Below are 11,905 nucleotides of genomic sequence, written 5' to 3'. Positions count from 1 at the left end.
TTCTGTACTACAATATATCTAATACTGTTGTATATATTTAAATGATCTAATATATTTATTTATTTTTGTTACAATATCATAATATGCAATAGTAAAAAAAATTATGTCATTTAATATTGTTATTATATATATTTTTTTAAAAAAAATATGTGATAAATCTATTTTTATAATTTTTATTATCTAATTTATTAGATTTGATCATTTTCTTAATTTTTTAAAAAGTGGACATTTACTAACTTAGTTACCAAATTCAGGACCATTTTGCATCTCACATCCAAGCTTGAGGCCCAATCAGTATCTGGATATGCTTCTAAATTGAGCAATATTGAAGGCCTAAAATGTAATCCAAGACGAGGTGTGGTTGTGACGTATCTGAGAATTCCTTTACAAGCATTCCAGTGATTCATTATTAGTGCCTTTAAAAATTGACTTAGCTTGTTGACACTATAAGCAAGGTCTGGTCTGGTTAATGTGAGGTATTAGAGGACTCCAATGGTGCTTCTATACAGAGCAGGGTTGTCAAAAGCGCTGTTGTCATTAAGAGATAGTTTGTTGGCTAGGATCATTGGAGTAGAGCTTGCTTTGGCATCTTCAAATTTATTTTTATCAAGTAGATCAATTGCATACAATTGACTGAGTGAGATACAACCCTGATCAATTTTTGTATACCTCAAAGCCATGAAAATAACTTACATAACCAAAAGATTTGAGTGCAAACTGGTTGTGGAGATTTCAAATAAGCTTAGAAACAATTGTAGAATCCCCTTTAGTAATTAAAGGATCATCCACATATACTAAGATTAGAAGAAGAATACATTTTATGTTCATATAGAACAAAGAAATGGCTAATACAAATTCTGTAAATTCCTAATGAACAAATGTTGTGTTAAGCTTGTCAAACCAGACTCTTGGAGCTTGTCTTAAAACATAGAGAGACTTTTGAAGAAAACAAACATGATCTGACTTTGTTGGATCTTCAAAACTTGTTGGTTTCTTCATTTAAACTTTTTCTTGAAGATCTCTATTTAAGAAGGCGTTATTAACATCAATATGCTGAATATCCCATTGAAAAGTGACAACAATATAGAAAACAATTCTTATTGTACATACTTTTATAACTGAACTGAAAGTGTCTTTAAAATCTAGTACAGAAGTTTGTTAAAAATCCCTTACAACTAACCTGGCCTTGAATTTATCTAGGCTTCCATCTTTGTGATACTTAGTTCTAAAAATCCATTTGTTGGTTAAGAGATTCATGTCAGAGGAATTAGGTAACAATCTCCATTTCTTTTTCTTTTTAAGAGTCGTGTTCTCACGATCCATAGCATTTCTCCATTAAGGCAAACTCAGTGTCTGTTTAATAGTTTTAGGAGTCTCAATAAATCTGTTGTTGAGAGGTTGTTACCACATAAACTTTGGGTATGGATACTAGATTAGATTTGGTTTGCATATGACATATTTGAGGTAACCCGGGTGGAGAGGGAGGAATATTGATAGCAGGTATAGTAGTGTCATCAGAGACCTCATTAGAATTAGAATTAACAAGTTGAATGTTGTCTGATGGAGTAGAATTATCATGATCAGGAAATGGTAGAGTAGGACTATGAGAAGTATGTTGCTGAAATTCTATTTCATCTGATCGTGTAGGTAGAGAACCAAATTGAATAGGTTGATTTGGTTGAGAGTCACTAGGAAGAATTGGTATAACAAATGCTGGGGCTAGAAGATTTTTATGAATATGAACTTAAGAGTCTTGTGGTTTGATAGAAAACATGGACGAATATGGAATTTCAAACTCATTGAAGTTGATACTTCTAACAATATAGATTCAACCAGTTGAGTGTACACATCTATAACCCTTATGAAAAGGACTGCATCTAAGAAAAAACTTGGAAGTTTTGAACTCAAATTTTTGTGTGTTATAGGGTCTAAGAAAAAGAAAGCATGCACATCCAAAAGCTTTAAGAAATTGATAATCTGGGACAGATTTGTATAGAATTTCATATGGTGATTTGTATTAATTGATTATTTTTCAATTTTCCTTTGACCATTGATAACTCTAAGATTTAGAGTTATTTTTATATCTTTAAGCTTGAATTTTAATGTGAATTGTGGAGCAATTAATGTCTATATTATGTAATTGTGTTTAGTTTATTGTGTCTTTGTAATAAATGGAAGTGTGTGTATTAGTAAGTGTTAAATAGACTTATGTTATTGTTTTTATGTGTTTTAAGCAGAAAAAAATACAAGAATAGGTATTTGGAAATATTTGGGACAAAGAGAAAAGGGAGCAGAAAAATGCTTATTGCTGACTGGCATTGCTATAGCAATCATCGCGTAGCAATTTGTGAGCCCAGTAAGTTTATTTTGGCAGATAGTCCAGCTGGCTTTAATGAAGAAACAAAGGAGCTGAGGTGGCAGAATTTGGCTATTGACTCAACAAACATGTGGAAATGAAGGACAAGTGGATGATGACTTGGATTTTCCAATTAGGGTAAACTTTGGTACCCTAATTGGGGAGCAAAAAGAAAGAGGAGGACATTAGAAGAATGGTGGCTGCACTTTGAGTGTGGAGTACGAAAATTACAACAGAAAAGAAATTTAAGTACAGAGAAAGAAAGAGTACAAAGAAGAGAAGAAGAAGTTTGAGAAGAAGGAGAAGAAGGCAACTTCCAAAGAAAGGATTTGAGCTCACCACTCATTTCTCTTGCTCTCCACTTCATTTTGTATCATTTTCTTCTCTCTAGTTTTCTCTTTAACTCCATGAACATTTATTTTCTGGTTTGTTGTTTTTAATTTCAGCTATGAACTAAACTCTTTGAGATTTGGGTGGTTATGAACCCTTGTATGGACTAGTGTTTTGATTTTGCAATGATGAAGTAATCTTGTCTTAGTTCAATTAGTTGTGATGAAATGTTGAATGAATGTTAATTTTTGGCCATTTTTAACATTTATCAAGCTAGATCTTACTTGGAAAAGCAAGACCTAGTTGAACCCCTCTAATTGATGCATGATTTTTACCTTTTCTTTTAGGTATTAATTAGTAGTGAAATAGGAATATTTTGCTACCATGCATAACTAAAGATTTGATGCTTTATTAGGCTATTTGTGATCTAAACTGATGTAGGAATGCATTGTGAGATTATGAATGGTTTATTGCAAGTTTTGGAAAAAGCTTGCTGGTTTTTTTGAAATTTGTTAACTCTGCCAGGATTGCTGAGTCATTGCTGGGTCATTGCTGGGTCATTGCTGTATCAACTGGGACATACAAGTGGAAATTAATCACCCAAGTCTAATTTCCAAATCTGAAATTACCACCACTTTAGTCACTTTTAGCTTCTCATTTTTAGTTTATTTAGCTTAAAAAGTTAGTTCTCAAGTTTAGAATCAAGGCTATAAATTTTTCTCGTGCATTAATTTGTGACTTTATTTTATTTTTATTTGAAATTCTTGGAATTACTTTTAGTTGATTTAACATTATTTAGTAAAAAGTCCCTGTAGAGACGAACTTTGATTACTTATCATTGCATTACTTGTTTGTGATTGTGTACACTTGCGCAATTATAAAGCAATATAATTTTCACAACAACCATCAAATGAAATGTGAATAACCCATCCTCCTCTCTTTAAAACAAGGGGCACTTCTGGTTGGTTCTGTAAGTGCGTAAAACAATTTTGTCTTCTCCATATTACTATATCTCTAGATTCAATAATTTTATATGAAGAACTACTGAACTCAATCACTTGTTACCATTACTTTTCAATTTTCTATTAAGGTCTATCCTGTAAAGGTACTCAAATTGAAACAGTGATCGATTTCTAGGTTTTTTTCGTAAACCTAATTGGTCACTTCCAATTATGCAAATCAATAGTTTAAACCGTACTCAAAGGTAGGGCATTTTCCATTTATATAGGAACTTCTATACTAGAAAAAATGGTATCTCCAATTAGAGCTCCTCTGGGATGTAAAATATATCTTTTTTCACCACCCCCATAGTGTATGAGACAAATGTATGCATTTCGATTGGGGTCGCATTCTATAGTTATGATTATACCATATTTGTCTTTGTCATTTCGTCAAAATCTATTTTATGGTATAGACACTTATGACCTGCCCCTCTGTGCCTACAATAATGATTCCTCTGGCATTATGACCTTTACCACAACAATATTGTCCATAGATCAAATTATTTTGTGGAGTGGATTTTACTTGCCTGTCTACAACTCTTTTGCATGTGCTCGGGGTAAAAGTTTTGCATAAATGTATTGCCATGCTATTAAGTATTTTGATTTAAGCTCTTTTCGTTATAAGAGGGGGAATAGAATAACCTTGTTGAAGCGTAATGATCATACATTTGTAATGCATTGTATGTCCCATGATAGGTTCCATTGTTCTACCCTTTCCTGTTAGTCGATGACTATTCATAGTTATTACCTTGACACTAAAAGAAGAGTTTGACCTAATACTCTATTTTTGTCCTAGTTGATCCTGATTTAACATTAGAAGTATATTGATTTTTCAACAATAACTGTATACTTTTGTCTGTAACTACAAAGTATTTGATTCCATCCATAAATTTTATTCCCTAAGAGTTCTAGTCTCAATAAGACTGTTAGTTCTTACTATTCATATGTTATGATATGAATATATCACACCAATTCGTTATGTATGGATGATGAGATTCAATTAATACAAAGCTAATTCCAATAGACTTATTGGAGGATCCCATCGGCGTGCGTCCAGTAGGAATTGAACCTATGAATTTGCCAATTATGAGTTGGGTACTTTAACTATTCAGCCATGGATGCTTAGTGGGGATCCTCGTACATGGTGAATAACCAAATTCTAATTGAAATGAAATCTTTAAGGTAAATCAATGCAATTTAGGAGGACTTAATATTTATATAAAGACATCAATTCAAATCTTGGATTTTCAAATTGAGAGAGATATTAAGAGAGATCAAGAATTCTCACTATTTCTTAGATTCATGGACCCAATTGAACTCAGTGATATCTTTCATTCACATCTTTTTCCATCAAGAATGTTTATAAAACTCTTAGACTCCTAAATTTGGAGTATCCTACTTTCTTGCAATTCACATTTACAAGGTTCAACAAGCAATTGATATTTCACAATCAAGGTTGTAGTCATATTTTTAGTAGCGGTCCTTATATATCATATTACTAATTGAAAGATGGTTGAAATAAAAAGTCTCTATTGAACAGGACTTCTTTCTATACTTATGAATTTCATTAGACCTAAAAATGATACATTGGAAGAATCTTTTCGGTCTTCCAATATCAATAGGTTGATTGTTTTGCTCATGTATCTTACAATAGGAAAAATAATCACTGAGAGTTGTTTCCTAGATCCAAAAGAGAGTACTTGGGTTCTCCCAATAACTAAAAAATGTATCATGCCTGAATCTAACTGGGGCTCGCGATCGTGGAAGAACTGGCTTGGAAAAAAGAGCAATTTTAGTTGTAAGATATTTAATGAAACCGTCATTGGAATTGAGATCTCATTCAAAGAGAAAGATATCAAATATCTAGAGTTTCTTTTTGTATATTATATGGATGACCCGATCTGCAAGGACCATGATTTAGAATTATTTGATCATCTTTCTCCGAGGAAGAGGTGAAATATAATCAACTTGAATTTGACACAACTAATTGAAATCTTAGTGAAAGACTGAATTTGTTATCTCATGTTTGCTTTTCGTGAAAAAAATACCAATTGACGTGAAGGGTTTCTTTAAACAACAAGGAGTTGGGTCAACTATTCAATCAAATGATATTGAGCATGTTTCCCATCTATTCTTGAGAATCGAGTGGGCTATTTCTTTGTAAAATTGTGCTCAATTTCATATGTGGAAATTCTGCCAAGATCTCTTCTTTGGTTGGGGAAAGAATCTGTACGAATCAAATTTTTTGAGGAACATATCGAGAGAAAATTAAATTTGGTTAGATAATGTGTGGTTGGAAAATAAGGATAGATTTTTTAGTAAGGTACAGAATGTATCGTTAAATATTCAATATGATTCCATAAGATCTAGTTTCGTTCAAGTAACATAATATAGCCGATTGAAAGGATCTTTTTATCAATCCATACATCATTTTGATTTTAATAGTAATGAGAATTCAAAATATCACACATTGATCAATTAAAGAGAGATTCAACAACGAAAAGAAAGATCGATTCTTTGGGATCCTTCCTTTCTTTAAACAGAACGAAAAGAGATAGAATCAGACTAATTCCCTAAATGTCTTTTTGGATATTTGTCAATGTCCTGACTATTCATAGAACGTGAGAAGCAGATGATTATTCATCTGCTTCTAGAAGAAATTGAAGAACTTTTTGGGGATCCTGCAAGATCCATTCATTCTGGATTTGAATCCTATTGAGAGGTCCATTAGAGATTAGAAATTTTTGAAGAAAGAACAAGATGTTTCTTTTGTCCCTTCCAGGCGATCGAAAAAATAAAAAAATAGTTAATATATTCAAGATAATTACGTATTTACAAAATACCATCTCAATTCATTCTATTTCATCAGATCCAGGATTTGCTATGGTTCCAAAGAGTGAACTTGATATGGACAGTTCCAATCAGTGACGAAGCCAGAAATTTAGTTGAGTGAGGGCTTGAATAAATATTAAGTCAAAACTAATAAAAATAATGATAAATGTATCTTTCAAATTTTCATCTTCAACAAAATAAAATAATACTGTTGACAAAAATAAAATAAAATATTGTCAATGGTATTATTTTATTTTTTAATAAAGTATTATTTTTTTTATTATTTGTATTGGACTACTTTTAAAATGGGCTTGATTAGAATAAGAGTAGGCTCATGAATCATGATTAAGATATTGAGTGAGGGCTTTTGTGAATTGGACTTTAATAAATTGAACAAAGTGAATTAATATATGTATATATCTACATATAAAAAAATTGATGTATATATTTGAGTGAGGGCTTTAGCCCACACATGGGCTAAAGTCCCTCCGTCCCTGGTTCCAATAAGATTTAATTCTTGAAAAAAAAAATTCTATTTTTTGATTTAGTTCATCTATTCCATGACCAGAACAGGGGGGGGGATACACGTTACACTATAATTTTGAATCAAAAGAGAGATGTCAAGAAATGACAGATCTATTCACTCTATCAATAACCGAGTCATATTTGGTGTATCATAAGGAATTTGCCCTTTCTATTGATTCTTACAGATTGGATCAAAAACAATTCTTGAATGAGGTATTTAACTCAAGGGATGAATCAAAAAAGAAGTATTTATTGGTTCTACCTCCTATTTTTTATGAAGAAAATGAATCTTTTTATCGAAGGATCAGAAAAAAAAAATGGGTCCGAACCTCCCGCAGAATGATTTTGAAGATCCAAAACCAAAAATTATGGTATTTTTTAGCAACAACATAATCGAGGTAGTTAATCAATATAGATTGATTCGAAATTTGATTCAAATCCAATATAGCACCTATGGGTACATAAGAAATGTATTGAATCAATTATTTTTAATGAATAGATACGATTGCAACTTCATATATGTAATTCAAAGGGATCAAATAGGAAACGATACTTTGAATAATAGAACTATAATGAAATATATGATTAACCAACATTTCTCAAATTTGAAAAAGAGTCAGAAGAAATGGTTCGATCCTCTTTTTTTTATTTCTCGAACCAAGAGATCCATCAATCGGGATCTTAATGCATATAGATACAAATGGTCCAATGGGAGTAAGAATTTACAGGAACAATTGAAACATTTCATTTTTGAGCAAAAGAGCCATCATCATTTTTAAGTAGTGTTTGATTGATTATGTAAAGACCGCTTAGCTTTAATTTGGAAGTTACCAAATAATTAGGGCTTAATTATGAAAATTATTTATTAATTTTGAATTGTTAATTTATGATGATTTATTTGAATTCAGAATGTATTTTTTATGTCATATATAGAAAATTCATATTTTTGCATGTTTTGTGCCCAGCGACATTGGAACCCAGTGTTTGGCTAGTAGAATCACATCCTAGTATTGGGAATGTCAGAAGTAGTCGGGATTTTGAATTTCCCAAAATACCCCTAAGTGCCCTTTTTTGTTATTTTGTGGGAGAAGGGAAAAATGGTCATTTTTCCCATTTATGTTTTTGTCTTTAGTGGTTTTTAATTTAAGCTAATAATCTGATTTATTTACTATATTTTGGCTGAAAATTAATTAAACAAAACCTTTTTATTTTAGTCATTTTCATAAAGATCAAAATAGACAAAAAAGGAAGCCTTTCTCTCTCAAACTTCGACCCACCCTACAACAGCTAGGGTTTGTTTTGCTCTTCAATTATCCAGGGAGATTCAGCTGGTTTTTAGGTGATTTTAATCAAGGTAAAGGTTTTAGCTCTTCTCCTCATGTTTTCTTGAATTTTAAGTTAGAGATTTTTGCATGAAATGGTGTTTTTGCTGTTGTGGTTGCTGTAGTTGTTAGATATTGATTTCTGTAGTCAAAATATGATTTACTATGTTAATTTGAGCATGAATTAGTGGTTGTTTGAAGTTTTAACCAAGCTTTGAGTTTTAGAACTCAAACTTGGAGCTTTAATGGTGAAATTCAATTCTGAGGTTTGATTGTTTTTTTATTGCTTGGAAATAGTTTATTGGGGGTATAATATGCAGGTCTGGAAAGTTTGGTTGTGTTTGGAAACGAATTGGTTAGGGTTTGAATTTTTTTGGTTTTTCTCGGTAAAACCGACTAACTAGTTTTACAATGCTTGTAAAACTGGTTACCCGGATTTTGCAGCAGGGAAATCCAAAAATTCAGCTTGTCGTTTCGCGTCAGTTTTAGGTTTCTAGTTGGTTGAGTCCCTGCTAGTTTAGGGTATTGCCATATTAAGTTACAGTAGATAGGGTTTTGGTTTTAAACCTAAGTCACGGGTGTGATTTAGCGAGTCACTTATTCGTGTTATTATCGATGTGATTTAGGAGCCTATAATTCGCCGAGCAGTTGTTCCACTCAGGTTGACCGGCACACCTAAATTCGGAATTGAGGTAAGATTAGTATAATATCATGCATATGTTATTACATGTTTAGCGTACATGTTGTTATTGCCTGTTAGATTACATTGATAGCAGTAATAGTATACATAGAGTTGTGCTGAAATCTGATAAATGTATGTTGGCTAAAATGTTGATCGATGTTGTCACATCAATATGGCTAGAGTATGACTAGCATATTGAGTATAGGCTGATATTATGGTCGATAGTATTGTCGTATGAACGTTCTAGACTCAGCACCGTGTGGGACACGGGGATTAGGGTTATGATCGGGTGTATGGGCGCCAGGTTATAACCCGGGTTATTTGTATGTTATATGTTATGCTTTTCTTGCTGAGTCTGTTGACTCAGAGTGCTATCTTCATATGTAGGTAAGGGCAAGGCTAAAGCTGAGGAGCTGTGAGAGCGAGCAGGTGAAGATTGTACATGTCAGGGCGGTTAGGCCTGGAGCGTACGATCTTTGGGACATCTAGGCTTTTGTTGTATAGTCGCTGGGCGAAATTTTTTTGTTTATGTGTATAGCAAACTTTTAAAAAGTATTTTGTAAACGGGATCCCAGAATTTTATATATGTAATATTTTAAGTTTCTAATTAAATAAGTAAATTTTAATTATTCTCGATTTTTCAATAACCTCATTGATTAGCAACGAGCTGCACAGTACGTTTAAAATCACGCTAACACGCCTATGCTAGTTAGGGTGTAACAGATTACGTATTAATCAATATTCAATTTATTAGTCTGAGGTTATCGACAAAAAAGATTTATCTAAGTCACTTTCTTTCTTTTTGTCCAAGTTACTTCTTTTTTGGTCCAAGTTTCCTTTCTTTTTGTCTAACTCACTTCCTTTTTTCTTTGTGAGTTTCGGGAATATCCCCATTCATAGGTCTGGGAAAGGTCGGAATGATCCACTCTACCATCAGTTGTTAGAATCAATATGTCTTCAAATCATTCATTTAAAAATGGAAACCCTTCTTATTGAATGATCATTATACTTCCTAAAATCAAAATTCTTGATCAATGGACGAACAATATCACCATTTTGTTTAATAAGATACCAAAGAGGATGATTGACTCATTCCATCGTAGAAATAATTGTAGGAAATCTTTTGATAACACGAATTCTTATTTCTCAATGATATCCCACGATCAAGACAATTGGTTGAATCTTGTGAAACCATTTCATAAAAACTCATTGATATCTTCTTTTTATAAAGAAAATAGACTTAAATTTCTCAATAATACACATCACTTTTGCTTCTATTGTAACAAAGGATTTCCTTTTTATGTGGAAAAGGCCCGTACCAATAATTATGATTTTATGTATGGACAATTCCGCAATACCTTGTTCGTTTGCAACAAAATATTTTCTTTCCACAACGGTAAAAAAATATGTTTTTTTTGGAAAGAGATACTATTTTACCAATCGAGTTAAAGGTGTCTAACATATTCATACCTTACAATTTTTCACAAAATGGTGACAAAAGTTAAAACTTGTACAAATCTTTCTATTTTCCAATTCGATCTGATCCATTCGTTCGTAAAGCTATTTACTCGATCGCAAACATTTCTAGAATACTTCTTACAGGGGGACGAATTGTCAATTTTGAAAGAACTTATTGTCAACCTCTTTCAGATATTAATCTATCTGATTTAGAAGAGAAGAACTTGTATTAGTATCTCAATTTTAATTCAAACATGGGAAGCATACATGGTGATTTGTAATGATTCATTATTGTGGGAAGCCTATCAGTAAGAAAAATAGCTGAAACAAAAGCATCCCACCAAAACTTAAGAGGTATTTTGGCTTAAGCTAGCATACTTAAACCACTATATGTGACATGTCTTTGTTTCCTTTCTACTATTCCTTATTGTGGATGAGTATGTGTGCATGGCTGTCTAAATAGAATACTTAATTTTTGTAAGATTGGTTGTAATTTTCTATACTCTCCTCGCCAATCAGTTTTCATACCTTTAATTTTAATGTTAAATTGATTCTCAACAAATGTTTTGAAGGTTAGAAAGACAGGGACAACTTTTGTTTTAGTTTTCATAGGGTAAATCCAGCTGTATTTGGTGAAATCATCTACAAACAAGATGTAATACTTATAACCTTCAAGTGTAAGATATGGCGAGGGTTCCCAAACATCAAAGTGAATGAGCTAAAGACATTCTGTTGTTTTTAGAGGAACACTTGAAAAATACATTAAATGATTTTTACCATGTTGACATGCGTCATAAAAGGATAGATTAGATTTTGAATATTTTTTATTCAGGGAATGTAAAATTTTATTTATAATTACATGAGATGGATGTCCAAGTCCATTGTGCCACAATGCAGAAATTCGAGTGGACTCCTTACATAGTTTAGAACTAATATGATAGGTAGAAACATTACAAAATTGATTTGAATTGAAAGATACATCACTTTTATTTAAGGCTAAGTGAACTGAGGGAGAAGGAAAATTCCATGAGCCTAAAGAAGGAAAAGAAAGGTTATATAGACCTTGATTAAGTGTTCCTTGAAGAAAAACCTTCCTCGTGACGTTATCCAACACAAAAAAGTGAGAAGAGTCAAACAAGATATTAATATCATTGTCAAGAGTAAATTGAGAAGCACTGGTGATATTTTTGTGTACGGAAGGAACATGTAAGACTTTGTGCAAATGTAATGTTTTAGATGTAAAAATTGAGCAAGAACCAATAGCAAGAATTAGAAGAGAATCACTATTACCTACTACCAAATTTTCCTTTTTCTATGTATTCCACTGCCTCACTTAGTTTTTCAGCATCAGACACAACATGATGTGATGCTCCATTGTCCAGGTACCATTAAGGATCAA

The 11,905-nt window shown here is 32.2% G+C and overlaps 1 pseudogene; it reads left to right on the top strand.

Moving 5' to 3' along the window:
• The first annotated feature begins 4,828 nt into the window (after window positions 1-4,828).
• Window positions 4,829-10,787, top strand: LOC133039730 (protein Ycf2-like; annotated as a pseudogene).
• The last annotated feature ends 1,118 nt before the right edge of the window (window positions 10,788-11,905 follow it).

This window comes from Cannabis sativa, chromosome 7, assembly GCF_029168945.1.
Source record: "Cannabis sativa cultivar Pink pepper isolate KNU-18-1 chromosome 7, ASM2916894v1, whole genome shotgun sequence".
NCBI lineage: Eukaryota > Viridiplantae > Streptophyta > Magnoliopsida > Rosales > Cannabaceae > Cannabis > Cannabis sativa.
Note: the sequence above shows the minus strand (reverse complement) of the source record. Positions and strands in the feature narration are given on the sequence as shown.